This window comes from Aulostomus chinensis, chromosome 4 (assembly GCF_037954235.1).
Source record: "Aulostomus chinensis isolate RoL2024-O1b breed Wild chromosome 4, RoL_Achi_v1.0, whole genome shotgun sequence".
NCBI lineage: Eukaryota > Metazoa > Chordata > Actinopteri > Syngnathiformes > Aulostomidae > Aulostomus > Aulostomus chinensis.
Window position 1 is genome coordinate 28,211,232 of NC_141323.1, and position 18,123 is coordinate 28,229,354.

The 18,123-nt window shown below is 43.0% G+C and overlaps 1 non-coding gene across 1 annotated transcript; it reads left to right on the top strand.

Moving 5' to 3' along the window:
- Positions 1-7,458: 7,458 nt before the first annotated feature.
- trnar-acg (transfer RNA arginine (anticodon ACG)) lies at positions 7,459-7,531 on the top strand. The gene has a single exon. It is a non-coding gene; the product is annotated as a tRNA-Arg (tRNA).
- Positions 7,532-18,123: the final 10,592 nt, after the last annotated feature.

The window sequence follows — 18,123 nt, forward strand, 5'->3', positions numbered from 1 at the left end:
CTGAAAAAACCTGGTCTAGACCCCAACATTTTCAATAACCTCCGTCCCATTTCAAACTTGCCATTTCTCTCCAAAATCCTGGAAAAAGCAGTGACATCCCAGCTTCAGGCACACCTCTCCAACAATAACCTATATGAACAGTTTCAATCCGGATTCCGCCCCCACCATAGCACAGAAACTGCACTCATCAAAATCACTAATGACCTTCTAATGGCAGCTGACACCGGACTATTATCCATCCTCATCCTCCTCGATCTGAGCGCGGCTTTCGACACCATCTCCCACTCCATCCTCCTTGACCGACTCATCTCCATTGGACTTTCAGACACACCCCTAAAATGGTTTCAATCCTATCTCTCTGGCCGCACGCAGTTTATCCAGCTGAAGAACTTCACGTCCCATCACTCCCCCCTCTCCTCTGGTGTTCCCCAGGGCTCCGTCCTTGGCCCCATTCTATTCATCATCTACCTCCTCCCTCTTGGACAGATTTTCCGTAAACATAATATCCATTTCCATTGCCTCATGAAATGAACCCTAGATTTAAATCCTGGATTCAAAGCGAGTAACAACTTTCTATTCACTTGTGGAAAATGGAAATTTAAAAGATTTGAAAGCCTGAGAAGAGAATATCACTGAGAAAGTCTGACTTTTTAGAATCCTCTTAGGTGAGCAATCATTTTTGAACACGACATCAGAAATGAAACAGACTTTAATGATCCAATGCTGAAAATATTTTTGGCTGCCCATCAAGAAACAAGAAAAACCTCATATCGTATGTTGTTTTCCGTTTGACCTGATTCTTGGTTGACAACTAACTGGCTCATTGGCTTTCTTGATGGAATAACAAAAGCAAAAGTTGAAGACTTTGAATATCCAGGCCTCTGGCCTGATTCTCAGCTGTCATTTAAATTTCACATGAACTCAGTGTCCAAGCAAATATCTGGTGGGCTAAAATGACTTTTGTCCTTCTGTTGACTTTTTCCACAAGAAGTCTGGAAAAGTATGATAACACAGTTCATGTTCCCAATACTGGACTACGCTGGTGGTTTCTATGGGAACACTGGTGACGGCCCCAGGCCTGGGTCCTATGCAGCGTTGTGTGTGCAGGGTCCTGTTGGTGGGTGTGTTTGTGTCTTTGCAGGTCTGGAGCAGCCTGGTCATTAGGGTGACTGGTAGCACCAGGCCAGTGTTCCCAATAAGGCCTGTTTAACCCCGCCTTCCCAGACATTTGTCTCCCTTCTGTGCTCAGCCGGCGTGCTGTTGTTGTCCTTTTGTTTTTCCTTGTTTTCCACCAACAACATGCAGCACACATTGACATCACATCCACACACTCACCTCCACTGCTGACACTGACTTCCACACCTCACATGGTTGATTATTTACTTGAATAAATGCTGGTTTGCTGCTACCATGTTTTGCTGCACCTCTGAGCCGGTCCTAACACATTCAGACATCAATCTTTGTCCTCTCAATGTCTGATATAATAGTCTTTGTAGATTTGTGCTCAGGTGTTTGGATTGAACCCATCATTATTTAATGTAGGAGTCCCAAAGACAACTCCACTGGTCAGTATTTATTTTCAAATGTGTCTGCTTGATTTTCCCTTCATACTTGAAACAACTTTCAATTCCTTTCAGCTCACAATGCAACCTAGAGTGTAGAGATCATTTGTTTCTATATCTTCCTAGAATCAGCAAAGAAACTGGTCATCGCACATTCATATTTTCCTCAAGTCAATTTTATCATTTGGAAACCATCTTGAGGACATTTGGAGAAAGTTCAATCATTCAGCTGCAGTTACAGTGACTTACAACACTGCAAAAAGAAAAAATCACCCCTCCACAAACACTCTTGTCCAACTTTTGTGCCCAAATTTTCTCCTCATGAGGCACCAAATCAAGTCGTCATTTTTATTTGTATGGAACCAAATCACAATAAAAGTTCTCTCATGACTCTTTACTAGTAGAGCAGGTCCAGCGCCAAACTCCTTCAATGAATCTACACCCAACAATTCTCCATCAGCAGCACATCCTGCAACAGCGGTGATGGAAACCTTCCTTTTTAACAAACAGGAATGTCGAGCAGATCCAGGATCAGTGGGGACGGCCTTCTGCTTTGACCAGTTGTATTTAAAGCCCCATCAGATTGGAACAACCTTTCCTCCTCACTTCGGTCTCTCACTTCCTTTCTCATCTTCAAATCATCAAGCATTTTCAAACATCTGCTCTTGTTTCTGATGCACCTCACCTTTTCTCTCCAGGATTCACTCTGTACTTGTTCTTGTTTGTTCTCTGTACTGTAAATATGTGGATATTTGTGTATGAATATGCATTGTGTACTTGGTGCATGTAAGCAGTATTTATTTAGATGGGTGTTTAAATGTTTGAGTATGGGTACACAGGCCCACTCCTATTTTGCAATGGGATCTCTGATCATACTTTGTATAATGCTGGATGGTGGCCCTGGGGAACATTGTTGACAGCATTCACCACTGGAGCCTACTTTAATTGCCAGTCAGGACAGGTGTTGTTCAGAATGGAAGAGATGACAGCTTTGGCAGGACAAGTTGCTCCACATTCACTTTCAGCCAAGCCAGGAGTTGAACCTAGAATCTTCTGAGCTGAAGTCAGATGCGTTGTCCATTGCACCACCAGCCCTACAGAGTGGAGGGGTCTTATACAAAAAGAGTCTACACATTCAGATGTATGACAGAAAATTTAAATGATATGGCGGCATTTTCTGTTTTGGTGCTGTCTGATTTTCTAAATATAACATTTATTATATATTTATTTATTTATAAATATTTGTAGGACGAAAATAAGAAAGGCAACCTGCATCATCACAGCCATGAAGACCTCAACACGGTTGAAGAGAAAGTCTTGGGGTGGATTCTTGTGTTTTGCAGCATCCTTGATGTGTCTGCATAGAAACATTGGTGTTGTGGACCCACATCCACAGAGAGAGGAACTCAACCAAAAATGCAAGTGGAGAATGTTTCTGGAGGAGCTGGAAATTCCCTGGTCAAGCCACACATTGAGGGAAGGGAACGGATGCCCCGAGACCCAGACGCTTCAGCCTTGCTCAGACGGCTGCAGAGCTCACCCAGCACTCCATCCATGCCATCAGCAACACAGAGAGCATCCACACCAGCATCCTCCTCAGCAGCCCTGCCTCAACACCAACCAGAACAGCCACAGCCACAACCCACTCAGGCCACCAGATTCCAGAAGAAAGAGGAGTCAGGTCTGCCCAAGCAGTCAGGACAGCAGGACAAACGGATTGTGGTTCAACTGCAAACGCACACACACGTTTTTGCACCAAGAGACTTTTCCTCAGTTTTTGTTTTTTACTGGTTTTGAACCAGTAGTTGGTTTCTGTTGGTTTGATTTGCTTGACAGGTTGTTTGTTTGACCTTGCAAATCCATATTTTGGGTTCTGGCTTGTTCTGCTTTTCATGTTGTGTTTGTATTAAAGTTCTGTTGCTGAGAAAAAAGATTTGTCTTTTTCTTGAAGTAAATATATGAGGGTGGAAACTGACTGTCACACCCCGGACACGGGTATGGGTAGTGTGAGACCCAGACATTAAACCACTGATGGCAAAACACGACAGAGTTGCATAAGTTGTAACAATATTTATTTCCCCAGTTGTGATACACAAATATAATAAAGCAGCTATATACAGAAGGGACCAGAGGTCTGTAATAAAAATAATCAAAACTAAATAACGAGCTCAAAACAAAAGCATAATAACTCACGATACAAAGTAATTTAGCAAAATGCAAATCAAAATATTTAACGTCGATCAAACGCGTACATTCTATGTTTTAGCAGTATACTTTCAACAAGAATAAATCAAATATGCATATTCTATGTTTTAGCAGTATACTTTCAACAAGAATAAATCAATGCACATATCAACCATGGTTTACTCTTAACTTAATCAATAGAAAGAACATCATAACTTGGAAACAACAGAACTTTTGAGAAACAATATTCACCTCTGGACCTCAGCAATGAGGTCCCTAACCTAGCAGAGTTAACAGCAGACTGCCTTGTAAGCCCACTCTCATCCCTTATATACTCTCATGGCCCCTCCCACCAGACAGACCAAAGACCAGTTAAGGGGAGTTGTATTGTTTTCCCAAATTGTTCTGTGTACCTTAACATACAGCAAAGAAACACCATGTCCTTCAATGACCATATATATCTGCTACTTTGCAATAAACAAATGTCCAGTGTCCTTCATTGACCAAACCCATTCACATATCCATGTACTGTTCGAGTTCCCCTGTCTCCGGACAGGGAATGGTTCGCCCCAATGTGGGCGTAGCCTTCGACGCCTACTTAATGGCTCCAGCCCCACCCTGACTCTTTTAGGATCCAGTTCAGAGCCCTGGTGAGGGAGAAGGCCGTAACCTGTTTGATGCATGGCCTTGCCGAACAAATGTCCTTCAACGTTGCTGGCTGTCTCCGGGTTTGTCCATGCCATCCCACCAAACAACTGTGCACTCATTGAGGTGGGCCAGGGACAAACAGTGACAGTGGGGTCTAGGCTGTCACACTGACCCATAACACCATGGATGTTACAATAGTTAATAATATTAAAATGAAACAATAAATAAAACCAATCCATGTCAGAGATGTGTTCTAACACCCCTCAGTAATGGTCAGGAAACACAACAACCTTTTGTTTATTTCTATTATTTTCTTGAGGTTCATTTGATAATTTTTTAAACTGAAATCGAGGGTTTACTGACTAAAAAAGGTCCAGAGGCCCACAACAAAATATTCAAATCAATATTTCCATGGATAAGGAAGCCTAACAAGGAAACCAAGAGATGGGAAACAACTTGGATGATAGAAAATAGTTTTTAGTTTATTTTAAAGCTGATTGAAGACGTGGGTCAAAACCGACCTGTTAACATCAGAGATGGGAACAGAAAGCAAACACAAGAGGAAGGTTGAAGCTATGAAAAAGGAGTTTGATAAAAATCTTGAACTGACAGTCGAAATATCCTTTTGTATGTTTACCTTTGTTGACAGAAGTCACTTTAGCTTGGCAGTGAAAAGAATCTCTGCTAGCTTGACAAATAAGTGGCACAAACTGGGTTCAAGCTGGACTTTGGACACTGGTATCTGCAACAACTCCCATCAACTCCTAATTTGTGTGTACAAAAAAATCATTGAGAAATCAAGGTGAGATCAAAGAAAGAATTCTAAGATCCCCCAGGGACGATGAACAGGCTCTACTGGTGCTTAGGACTCTGTTGATCAGCTGCTGAGTTGCTACTTGATGTCAACATTGGTCTGTTTCATCCTGAGTAGTTTGATCATAGCAGAGTCGTTGCATCAATGATCTGAATGTGGACGGACAGATTGACCCTCCACAGCAGACGCATGTGACAGATCTCTTGATGAGACTCCTCAGTCTTCAATTTAGTCGTCGTGTGTCATGCAGTGTTGAGGAGGCCGGCTGGCTGTGGGTAAAGTGGGGCTCAGATTTTGTGGAGTCGGCTCTGGACTGAAGGGGGTCACTGATTTGTTCTCAGATGCTACAGCTCAGGTTAGCGAGGTGGTGGAGAAATGAGTGAGACCTCTGCCAGCTGGAGCCTCTTGGGTCCCGGGAGGCTTCACTCCTGGAGGTGGAAATGATGAGGAGTTTTAAAATCTGCTCCTCCCTCACGCTGACTTGTTTTCTTGGGTTCCCTCTTTTATTCATGTGTGATTTTAATCTCAGCTCTCTAAACCTGAATGGAGCCAGAACCCATTTTAAAAGAGCTGCTCTTTTTAAACTCCTGGAGATCTAGAGGATCCCTGCCATGTTTGTCCAGGAGACCCACAGCACAACAGTCAGTGAATGGGGATGCAGGCAGGCTTTTAATGGAGGTCATTTGAAGTCCCAAGTCCAGTTGGAGCAGAGGGTGGAGTTTGATTCTCCAGGAGTTTTTTGTTGTTGTTTTTTCACCAGTTTCAATTGATTTGGAGGAAATCGTTCCAGGTGTTTGAAAGAAGGTGAGAGCAACTTTGGAAAATTGAAGCGAAGTAAAATCTGGTCAACTGGACGTAAGTTTTAAACTACGGTACGTAAACTTACGTCCAGTTGACCAGATTTTACTTCGCTTCGATCTACGATGATCTGGATGAATGAGAACCTACACAGAAAACTTTGGAAAATGTTCAACTGGTGTTTTTAAATGTCTTTGCACCAACAAATGGTGGACAGGACAGTTTTTGAAACATTTTAATGCCACTGTTCAACACTGAATCTGCTGGTTTCCTGTTTTTAGGAGCTGATGGGAGCTGCACAGAGAAGCTCTTTTAGACAGGAACCATTCAGAGCTCCATCCTGCTTCTTCCAGCAGGATCCACAGATCCACCAACACACCAGCTGTTTGATGTGTGGAGGCTTTTTACCAGGATTCCTAGACAGCACAGCTGGACTCACTCAACAGCTAACTTGTTACCACAGACAAGACAGGAGCGCTTCTATGGTTTTACTCAGTGGTTCAATATTTTTAAAAGATGTCCCATTCAGCCTGTGGGTTTTAGTGATCACTGTTTTATTAAAATATTCATTTAAAAGCTCCTGAGAGAGAGAGGGAGAGAGAGGGAGAGAGAGGGAGAGACAGAGAGAGGATCAAACTGATCTCAAACTTGACTTCAAAATTCTCTGATTATAATAATTTGTTCTCCTTGATAGATTCATCACTACAGGGTCATAGAGGGTCCATTACTATTGCAGTATATTAAAGAATATAAGAACGAGGTTTCCATCCATGGAAATATAATATTTCATGTATTGCAGTATATTTTCAAAGATATAACACTTTAATGTGAGACTTTAATGTCTGTCTTTGGTTTCTAAACTCTGACTCTCCTGTTATTGGTGCTGACTGAATTCTACCACCTGACAGACTGGGAAGGTTCATATTTGTGATGGATCCATCAATACATGAAGGTCTTGTTTCAATGTTATAACATTAAAGCTCATCTTAGTAAAACAATGAAGTTACCTGAACTAAATTCTTGAAAAAAATGACTGTCACTGACTTAAATAAATCAAATCTACTTCAAAGTTCCTTCTGTTGTCATAAGTCATCCATTTTAAGTGTACTTGTAGTTCCAGAGCATTCCAAGTGGAGATGATATGAATCCATTTTGTTCGATGAACTCAGTTCCTCTGCTTTGATGTTGGTGGACTGAGTGGAGTTTGCCTGAACCTGCTTGAACCTGTTTGCTCCTGCTCAGTCCCTCACTCAAGCCTCACTCAGCCTCAGCAGCACCGCTCCACTGAGGACTGATTCAAGTTCCTAGCAACCAAATACAGAGGAGAGCTGAACCTTCTTGCTGTGAGGCCACAGTGCTGACCACTGCACCATTGTGTCCCCTGAAAATGCTACCACGTTGTTGGGATTTTCTGTAAAAGCAAGCACACATGAACATAGCAGCTTCTTCACAGGGCTGGTGGCGCAATGGATAACGCGTCTGACTACGGATCAGAAGATTCTAGGTTCAAGTCCTGGCCAGCTTGCTTTAAACTTTATACTGAGAAGATGAAGTGAGAACCACTGCTAAAAGTCACTGAAATCCTCCAAGGTTTCCTCCTTGTCTGCTGTAAACATGAACACATGCATGGATCCTGCTACCTCTCACATGTTAAGCTGGCACTTGACAGTGACAGCAGGAGAACAAGAAATCCCAGAGTGTCATCAACATTTCCTGGAAACTAAATGACAGAAGCTGTTGAATTTCTGTGTCAGAACAAGGAGAAAGGAGCCCCAATGAAAGAGTGGTGTGTGTGTGAATGAGAGGACATTGTTCAGTCCACAGACCTGAGCATCGCTGCTCTGACTACCACGTTACCTCCTGGTTATCAGTGTGAAGTCAATGGTGAGGTAGTCAGTTGTTCCTTGAGTTTTATGCCAGAGGCCTGGTAGTTAAACGCTGAATTCAATAATTTTAATTCTTTACTTGAATTTTCATGCTGTTTTGCTGGAAATGTTTGACAACTTCTTGCATGTTGGTGCCCCATCACACAAAAAAGGTGCAGTTGTACTCTTTTCACCTCTGACCCACAAACATTCCACCAGTGAACGTCCAGAAATTGAAGCATAAACAGTTCAGCAACAACGAATTCTTCAAATCATCCTCTGAACCGAGAGCCACAGGCTCCTCCCAACATATGCAACACTGCCATTGAACTCTGCTTCAGTGTAACGGTGGTCGAAGGGTCAACATTGAACCTGTTGTATGACTTAAAAATTGTATTAGAGATCTGTGAGCAGGGCTAAATATATGAAAGTGTTGTCATTAACAGGTTGTGCATTTCTGTAGGTCCAAACATATCCTGGAGTCCACCAATGCCAGTTGTGACCTTGTGGGCTCCGGCTCCAGCGCTGTCAGTGAAAAATGACTGACAATCCATTGTCTCCTGGTGAGTCCTGCTGTGTTGGTAGGATGCATCAAATCACTGTGGGAACAAGAGACACAGTGACTGAACTGTAGCCCATCCATCCATCCATCCATCCATCCATCCATTCATTCATTCATCCATCCATTTTCTTCCACTTATCCTGTTAAGGGTTGTGGGGTGGGGGGACCTGTCTCCCCAGCTTTCAGCGTGAAGTGGGTTCACCCTGGAGGGGTCCCCAGTCCATTGCAGGGCCAACACATAAAGACAGACAACCATTCACACTCACAGTCACACCTAGAGTCAGTTTAGAGTATCAATCAGCCTCGTCCTCATTCTCATGTCTTTCCCACTGAAAAACTTTCACACCTGAAGTGTGAAGCATCGATAAAAGTTAATTTGACAGCACAACAGAAAATCCGAGTATATCACTGACATATTCTGTAAAAGAAATGATAGAAGCTGTTGAATTTTTAGAATGAGAAAAAATGTCCCCCAATGAAAGAGTGATGATTCTTTATTTTGATTTTGTTCTTCACTCCTACACAAGAGAGGGAAAGTGCCGGCTGGCTAGGAGCAACTGCCTGCTTCAGAATGGGAGGAGCCACAGGACTTTCCAGTGAGAGCTGCAAACTTCCACCAGCGCCCACTGCCAGCACGTCTTCATGATGGAGCTGAGAAGAACACAACACAACAACACAAGAGCACTGGAGAGGAGCACAACACTTCTTTGCTTCTTTGTCACTCTCATATCTGTCTGTACCATCTGGAGCTGGGGGGAGGAGCTTCACATGTTTTTTTTCTTGTTTTTTTTTCCAAAAGGGAATGACATGACTTCCTCTGTATATTAGTATATGAACTACTGAGAATGTTCATCCCCAGTTTTAAGTTAGAATTAAATGTTAAGTAGAAAAATCTTCCCTCTTCAATCCTGTCACTCAGTGTTGTAAACTGTTTAAAACAAATTCTACTGTTCAACAGTTCAAGTGTTTCTAATGAAGCTGAATGTGCTCTCTTATACTTTCCTCAATTGTGTTTCTTTCATGTCTTGAGATCAAAGACAGAATTCTAGTTAATGTCAAAGCCCTGATGACATCATCAGGAATTCTCACTTTGATCTGGAGAATCATGCTTTAATCTGAATTTGATCTGACTGAAGTTTTAGTTTAGGCCACCTCATTTCTCCTGATGGACTGGTGACCTGTCCAGGGTGAACCCTGCCTCTTGCCCATTGTCACCTGGGATCGCGCCCCCCCCCCCCCCCCCGTGACCTTGAAAGGATAAGAATAGAAAGAGGATGGAGGGATGGACTTAACACTGAAATCAGCTGATCTGATCCACATTCTAATTCTTCCTTTCCCTCTTTAGGAGTCAATGAGAATAGTAGTGTATATAATAATGTGTATACAACCTTGTAGTATCTTTCCAAAGCTTTTAGTATTTCATCTTGTTTCTACTTGTAGTTTTAGTGTCTGGATCTTTTCTTTTTGTATCCTGCTGTCTGCTCTTTGCTTTTGGAGCTTCCTTCAACAACTACCAAGCCTCCTGGGTACTGTAGGAAACATGGTCAGGTTCTTCTTACTTTTGCAGTCACGTCCTGCTCACATTGGTCTGTCTTCATTTTGACTCCTCCCACTGCCACAATGACCAGCCTTTATACACTTGGTGACTGGGGCCCTGGTTGCTGCAGGCCTCAACACCAGCCTGTGGTTGTGAGCAGGGCAGAACAGAACTGACAGTATCTCACATGCAGGACCTGGGTCAGTGCCTGGTGCCAGCTGGGGCACCGCTTTAACCTCGACGCCCTGGAAGATCTTCTCCAGGAAGTCGCCTTTTTGGTTCCATCAAGGCCTGTGAGGATGGTGAAGAGTGATCCACCACCAGGCAGCACAGTCAGCAGCAGCCATTTTGTTCCACTAGAATCAAGTATGATAGTGAAAGACTGGTGAGTACTTGCTAACTAACACTTCCTGTTTTTATTGCTATTCTTCCATGAATGTGCTCATGTTGGCTTGTCCCCAACCACAGTTTCAAAGCCATGATGACACCTTTCATTAACAATCAGACTTATTTTTTCTCTACTTGGACAAATAAGGTTTCAACTGACACGGCTGGCCAACGTCCTGGAGTTAATTCAGCCTGTAGAACCAGGTGCTGGTTCCTTCTTTTACTAGGCAGGAACAGGCAGCAGATCCAAGATCAGTAGGCGAAGATGTCTGCTTTGACTGGTAGGAGGAAAGAGAGCAGGAGAGCTGGTCAGAGACAAAGACAGATAATGAAGAAGGAGTGCTGTATTCTGCTAGCACATGCTAGTCACAGTCAGAGATAATGAGTCTCAGCAGGTAAAGATTCATCACTGATTTCAGAAGATAATTGGACGTTCACTGGAAGATTATGAATGTTTGTGGGTCAGAGGTGAAAAGAGTACAAGTGCACCTGTTGTGTGTGATGGGGCACCAACATGCAAGAAGTTTTATACATTTTGAGCGAAAAAGCGTGAATCTTCAAGTAAAGAATTAAAATTATTTCAGTAACAATGAGGTCTCTGTAATAAAACAAAAGGGACAATGACTACCTCACCATTTCCACCCCTCTTTAACAGATTCACATTTCAAAACAACCAAGTTTATTTATTCCCTTCTTTTAGTAGAGGATGGTTTTGATCCATCAACCTCTGGGTTCTGGGCCCAGCACGCTTCCTCTGTAAATCCATATTTTGGATTCTGGCCTTTTCTGCTTTTCATTTTGTGTTTGTATTAAAGTTCTATTGCTGAAAAAAGTTTTTTTTGCCTTTTTAAACACACACACACACTTCCAGTGACTAATCCATATTTTCATCACTTAAACCACCACTGGAGTATTGAAAGAGATTCCACATGATGGTCAACCAGAGAAGCTTCACCTGGTGACGCTCATCCAACCATGCATGAAGGTCAAGCTGCATTATCGGCTGTGCTCATTAGCAGGGGAATTAGCTGAAATGGTCAGTAACAGTAACAGGGTGACACTTTATCACAGCAGTGGACAAACATCAGCATTCATCACACAGCAGCTCCTCTGATCAACAGAACAAGCTGAAGTATTCTGGAGAATGAGGGCATGGATCCCTCTACCTCTCACATAAGCTAGCACTCTACCATTGGAGCTAATTCCCCTGCTAATGAGCACTGCAAATAATGCAGCTTGACCTTCAGATTTGAGGGAAGAAAACCTTGAAACATTCATTCATCTTCTTCCACTTATTCCTGTTCAGGGTCTCGGGGGGCTGGAGCCTATCCCAGTGTCTACGGGCAAAAGGCAGCGTTCACCCTGGACCAGTCACCAGTCCATCACAGGGACAACATACAGGGACAAACAACCATTCACACTCACATTCATACCTACAGTCAATTTAGAGAATCCAATCAGCCTTTTCCCCAAATTGCACGTCTTTAGACTGTGGGAGGAAGCCGGAGTACCAGAGAGAACCCACACAGGCACGGGGAGAACTTGCAGACTCTACACAAGAAGATACTGCGCCCGAGCCGGTACTCGAACCCAGAACTTTCTTGCTGTGAGGCCACAGTGCTAACCACTGCACCACCCTGCAGCCCCCTTGAAACATGATGATGTTATTATTTATGTCTTTAATGCACCCAAACCTTTATTTTTCTGGGGTTTTGAGTGGTTCTGGGTCATGAATCAAAATTTTTATTGGACAAAAATTTCATGCAGGGTCACTGGGGCCACACGTTTCATGTTCTCAACAGATTGAAACTGTAGAGTGTGTGACATGTGGTGTGTTTGTCAAGTTCATCAAGGACAGTAAACATGAGCAGGTCTAGATTCACCTCCATCTTTGGAGGTTGTTGAATTTCCTCCTGAGGACTGTCAGGCTGTTTCCTTACTTTGCTGTGACACAACAGCAGACAGCAACAAGGACTGCTGTAGTGCACTTGGTAAAATCACCATCTGTAGACTGGACCAATATGCTGATGTGATCCTTTGATTAGTTTCGGATCAGTCAGAGATCAAAGACTGAAGCAAGAGATCAATGCTCAGCATTCAGAGATCAAAGACTCCTGGAGCGTTGCCCTCTCTTGTCTTTGGGCCTGGATGTTCATGAATGTTTTACACATTTCTTTTTAAGAAAAAACTTGCATGACATTTCAAGGAGTTTTTCCTGCCAATACAGGACAACACCCACTCACAAACCAGTGCTGGACAAGTTCCTTCAAAGCTGTAATGCCTTATTTCTTACTTGTTACTGTCATTTTAAAATAATTGGTTCCATTACGATTGTGTCTGCCAGCGCTTGGTGACTGTACAGGAGGTCTGGGGACCGCAGGGCCACAACAAGCCCATTTCCTCAACTCTCCATTTAGTACAGAGGTCCCCAAGTATGGACCAGTGAGGATAAATGTGATCGTGGAGAAGTCTGTTTGTTCTTCAACTGGTCCAACTTGATGGTGAGATCTGTGACGCCATCTTGTGATAGTGGATTCATTCATCTGCTATTTCAACACATTCAAGTTCATTATCCCTACATGTCAAAATACATTTGGTGTGGAGTTTTACTTTCTGGCCTCAATCATAATGTGTGCATTTATTCTTCATGAACATTTCTCAGCTTTGTAAGTTTATGATATTTTGTCTTCCTCTGTTTTCTATTCCATTGTTGTTGATGATTCTATTGCAGGTTTGAGTTCCCTGTTGACTGAAGCAGAAACAGGAACAAAAAGCTGGAGGTGGTCAGAGCTCCAAGTTGGGACGCTGATATTAAAGTAGGAGATGAACACATCCAGGTTAGCCATCACTCTCAGAACCTGCTACTTTACCTCTTCAGAATGTAGCAGCATAGCATAGCTTCATCTCACCAGTTAGTGGCCCACTTTGATGTCTGGGATATGAGGTTAAAGGTTCTTTACAGCTCTGAATGAAGGGTTTATAAAGTGTTAACAATTCCATGAATAACACAAGCATTCAGTAATCCTTGATAAAAGGAGACTCACCATCAAGTTGGACAAGTCGAAGAACAAAAGGACTTCTCCACGATCACATTTATCCTCACTGGTCCATACTTGGGGACCTCTGTACTCAATGGAGAGTTGAGGAAATGGGCTTGTTGTGGCCCTGCGGTCCACAGACCTCCTGTACAGTCACCAAGCGCTGGCAGACACTATCGTGATGGAACCAATTATTTTAAAATGACAGTAACAAGTAAGAAATAAGGCATGACAGCTTTGAAGGAACTTGTCCAGCACTGGTTTGTGAGTGGGTGTTGTCCTGTATTGGCAGGAAAAACTCCTTGAAATGTTTTTTCTTCAAAAGAAATGTGTCCTTCTCATGTTGAGCTGTGGACATCAGCTGACTGCTTTTCTTGCCACTGCCTTGCTGGCAGGAAAAGCCTGAGCAGAAATGAAGAGTGAGTTCAAGGCAGTAGATTTCACTCCATAGTTTAGGCCTTCATCCAGCAAGGAACCATAAATGATGATGTCAGCACTCCTCCAGCACTGCGATGCAGCTTAGAGAGGTCGGAGAATCACATGACTTCTCTCACTGGTTATTGATGTTTATCTGTGTCTATATATAATTTATGTCATGTATATATTTGTATATCAATATGTTATTCATGTTACATAAAACATGTTAAACACGGAACGGCGTGGACACAACAAATGAGCTGGTTCAGAGACACGAGGCAAAAAAAGCTGGATGAACTCTTCTTCATTCCAAAAATGACTTCACCCTTGAACACTGACGTCAGGTCATTTTATAGGGTCCTCCATTTTTTCATTTATGTGACGTTGCATATTGGGAAATAATTATAAAAAAATTATATATTTTGATGAAAACTATATTTGATCAGGAAAACTACATCGGGTCAAATAAATGCATCGTTAGTGACGGTGTTACTAATTTTAACTTTAGTGCTCTGGTGCTGATTGCCTCATTAAGATCTTCATGAAGAAATAAACTGAGATTTGTAAAAAGGTTGTTTTTTTTTTTACAGAGTTGGCAGTTTGAGCATTGAATCTTTCTTTGTGTTGAGAACAAACCCTCAAAGCCTTCATGTTTCAGTTTGCTTCACAGCTAACAGACAAACACCTCTTAGCCTGGTTCTGGTAGTCCAGGTTTAAACACCAACACAAGGATTTTATGCTGATTTCTTCACATGCAGCTGAAATCTAGACTTCGAGTGTTCATGTGAGGTTACAGCTTCACGCCTATTTAGTTTTCAACAAATATTAAGTCACTTTAATGCATTGAGCTCACTAACGAACTTTAGTCTCAGTAGCTGAATCTGTTAGGGGGAAGGCAGTGTGGACCGGCAGGAGCCTCCTACAAAATGCAATGGAGAGAAGAAATCCTGAGGAGTCGCTATGAGATTGAAGCGTTAAAGACGTGGCTCCTTTGGTGGTGATAGGATTTGAGCTATTGACTCTATTTTTAGTTTATTTCAATGTTATTGCAAACATCAGCTGCTCACTTATCAGCTAGCAAGTAAACAACAGTATTGTTCAGTGTGCTAGCTGAAGTAGACCGAGTGGTCAGTTGAGTCTTTATTTCCATGTGTGCTCATGGTAGCAGGGGTTTAGATTTCTAAATGTAACCCTTTTACCACCGGCTCCAATATTAAAACCCACCTTAGGCTTACAGGGAACACTTTAACTCATTTCAAATATCTTGTATGGTAAAAGTCCCATCTGGAATAATTAATATCAATCTCGGGCAATGTATGATTCTCACTCTTAAATATTCAAATGGAGGCTATGGGGAGAACACTTGACCTTTAAACTCTGCTGTAAAGCTTCAGTAACACACAAATTCAATGAAACACAAGATTTCAGTTTAGAAAATGTATTAAAAGCTTGAAGAAAAACACATTCAACAAACAAGACTATAGAAAATAAAAAGAACCCCGGGGTATATTGTTTGTCTTTTTTTCTACTGTCTAATTTTATTTCGAGTGCACTCATGTTTACTTTCGTTGGCCCGCTTTAGTTGGAGCTCATGATGGAAACCTTTACCAGATCCCCCCGTGTGTCGGTGAAGTCAACAATACCGGACCGCAGCCGATGAATCCCTCACTCGTTATGGCAGCAACCGTCCCGCTCGCAGCAGCCCGCAGCAACAGACCTCCGTGACTCGGCAGCAGCGGCACATCCTCCGTTAACGACTCTCTCCCGAGGCGACTATCCGAAGCTCCTGTCCCGTCCGTGCAGCGGCGTCTCCATTCAGCGTGGACAGCGTTAGCCTAGCTCCCGCTAGCTTCTGTAACTGGACTTGCCTGGTGCTCAAAACAATCGGTGGCGGAGAATCCGACTCACGCACTCCGATCACGTCGGTCAATTACAGTTCACAGTCCGTTACCGATAAAAACTCCTCTCCGACAACACACAGTCTCCAAACTCCGATAACGTTACGCCATTCACACGATGCTCCTTCCTCGCGCTCGTTTCTCCCGGAAGTTTAAACACTAAAGGTCATGAACTCACGCACGTAACCTAACGTAATAGAATTACTTTAACATTTTTGAAAGACATTCACACCCCATGAAATGATGTTTTTTGAAAGTTACTAATTTTAAACAAATTTTATTTACATTTTAATATCTTCTTCATAACAAATACTTATTTATGTAAATTTTAGCTTAACCATGAACTGGCATTTTATTCTTAATTTATTCCTGTGAAAATCATGAAATAAATACCACTGATTTATCAGAGTATTACATCAACCTAGGATTAAATTAAAGCTGCAGTCAGCGTTGTTTGGGCCTGAGCCTCCTCCCGCCCACCGGGGCCGAGTAGCAGGGGTCGTCCTGAATCCAGTGATGAATTTTATGAAAGCGGTGGGACTTGTACACTGCAAGCAACTGCTGTAAATTTACTACAAGATTTCAATAGTATCACCGTTTATAAAAATACAGTACTTTGCCGTTAATTCTAATAGGAATCTGTTAAATTACACCCCATGACTGTTTAACAGAACTATGCTGTAATGCTGAAATACAGTACTTCACTGTAAATAAATCCAGAGTATCATGCAGTATCTTTGCCTTATGGACGCAAGGAGAATCTCCTGATCTGCACGTGAGGCCAGAGCCTTGGTTATCATCCATCTCAATCTCAGTCATTTGGTGAGTAGCGATTGCATTTATTGTAGACACTGGCGCAAAGTCTGTAGGCCAGTGGAGGCTAAGTGAAGTTTCCAGTTTGTGTGGCGACACACACGAGTGGGGGGAGCACTTACTAAAATATAATAGTGACCAAAGCCGGACAACGGCACCTTGGGAATTTTGCCCAAGGAAATAGTTAACGTACCGACCAAAAGGCACTCACAGGTTCATTTACTAATTGGCAGGAGACGTGGTTCCATGACAAAAATATTTTATTGTAAACAGGCCAGCAGATTAAAAAGAGAACAAGAATAAATCTAAACAAGTCTGGAGCTTACCAGTGGGGGTGAGGGATCCCAAGGCAGAAGACACCCTGATCAATTGGGACATCACATTTAAAACCACACATGATTAAAGCAAAACAGGGGTGCACAGCACACAAGAGGAAAAGCGACGCCAGGACCGTGAGCCTCCAGTACCTGAAACGAAATGACAAGAATTATAATTTAACACCAAAACTAAAAAAAAACACAAAAACCAGAACCAAACCACAATTTAAAAATTAATTCGAGAAACAAGATTTAATTATTAAACACAAATTAGCAAGGAAAAATAATACAACCCAAAATAACCAGAAACGAGTTCATTTCTCCATTGCTAGACCAGGGAGCTAACAGATAGCCGTCCAGCAGCTTGCTACACCCTGAAGCCCAAGCGGAGGAATGGGAAACAATGCAGATCCAAACCTTCAGAGCACCATGAAGTACAGTTCAGTGGCGCCACACGGTGGACATCAGGATCTGGCAGACCCTGGTTAAACAAGGTGAATTACTGAAACAACCTCCAGTTCAACACACAGCGGATTCCAATTCGTTAACACAGAAGCAGAGCACTCCAGTGAACACAGTAAACAGTGAACAAACAAACAAGCAAAACATGTGTAGATGGCCAGTAGGTCGCAGAACAGGCTAGTAGCAGAGCAGGCTAATAGAGCAGGAGCCTGTAACAAAGCAGGACAGTCTGTAGCCAAACAGTAGCCAGAGCAAAGCAGGGTAGTCTGTAGCAAAACAGCAGCCAGAGCAAAGCAGGGTAGTCTGTAGCAAAACAGACGCCAGAGCAAAGCAGGGTAGTCTGTAGCAAAACAGCAGCCACAGCAAAGCAGGGTAGTCTGTAACAAACAGCAGCCAGAGCAAAGCAGGAGCATCTAGCAAAGCAGGATAGTCTGGCAAGACAGCGCCCGGTAGCAAAGCAGCAGCTAGTTGTTCCTCAGTGTCACGGCTCACCAGCTGTGCCAATCAGGTGTAGATCGCACGCATGCAGAGCAAAGGGTTTCACTGATAGTAAGCTGTGGCAAACAGCCTCTGCACGTCAGATGGGGGGGGGGGGGGGGGTTCCCCACTAGCGGCGATTAAGGGACCGTGTCCCAAAAGCCGGACGCCTACAATTAAACACGTGAATATGAAAAACGTGCATGATCAGCATGCAACACGAGCTACAGGGAGCTACTGCTACATACCAGCAAAGACGGTGGCGAGAAGGTAGACGTGAGGCGATCAGAGGCGGAAGCGAGGTGACCAGGAAGTGGGAGGACCGCGGACCCCAAGAGCAAGAG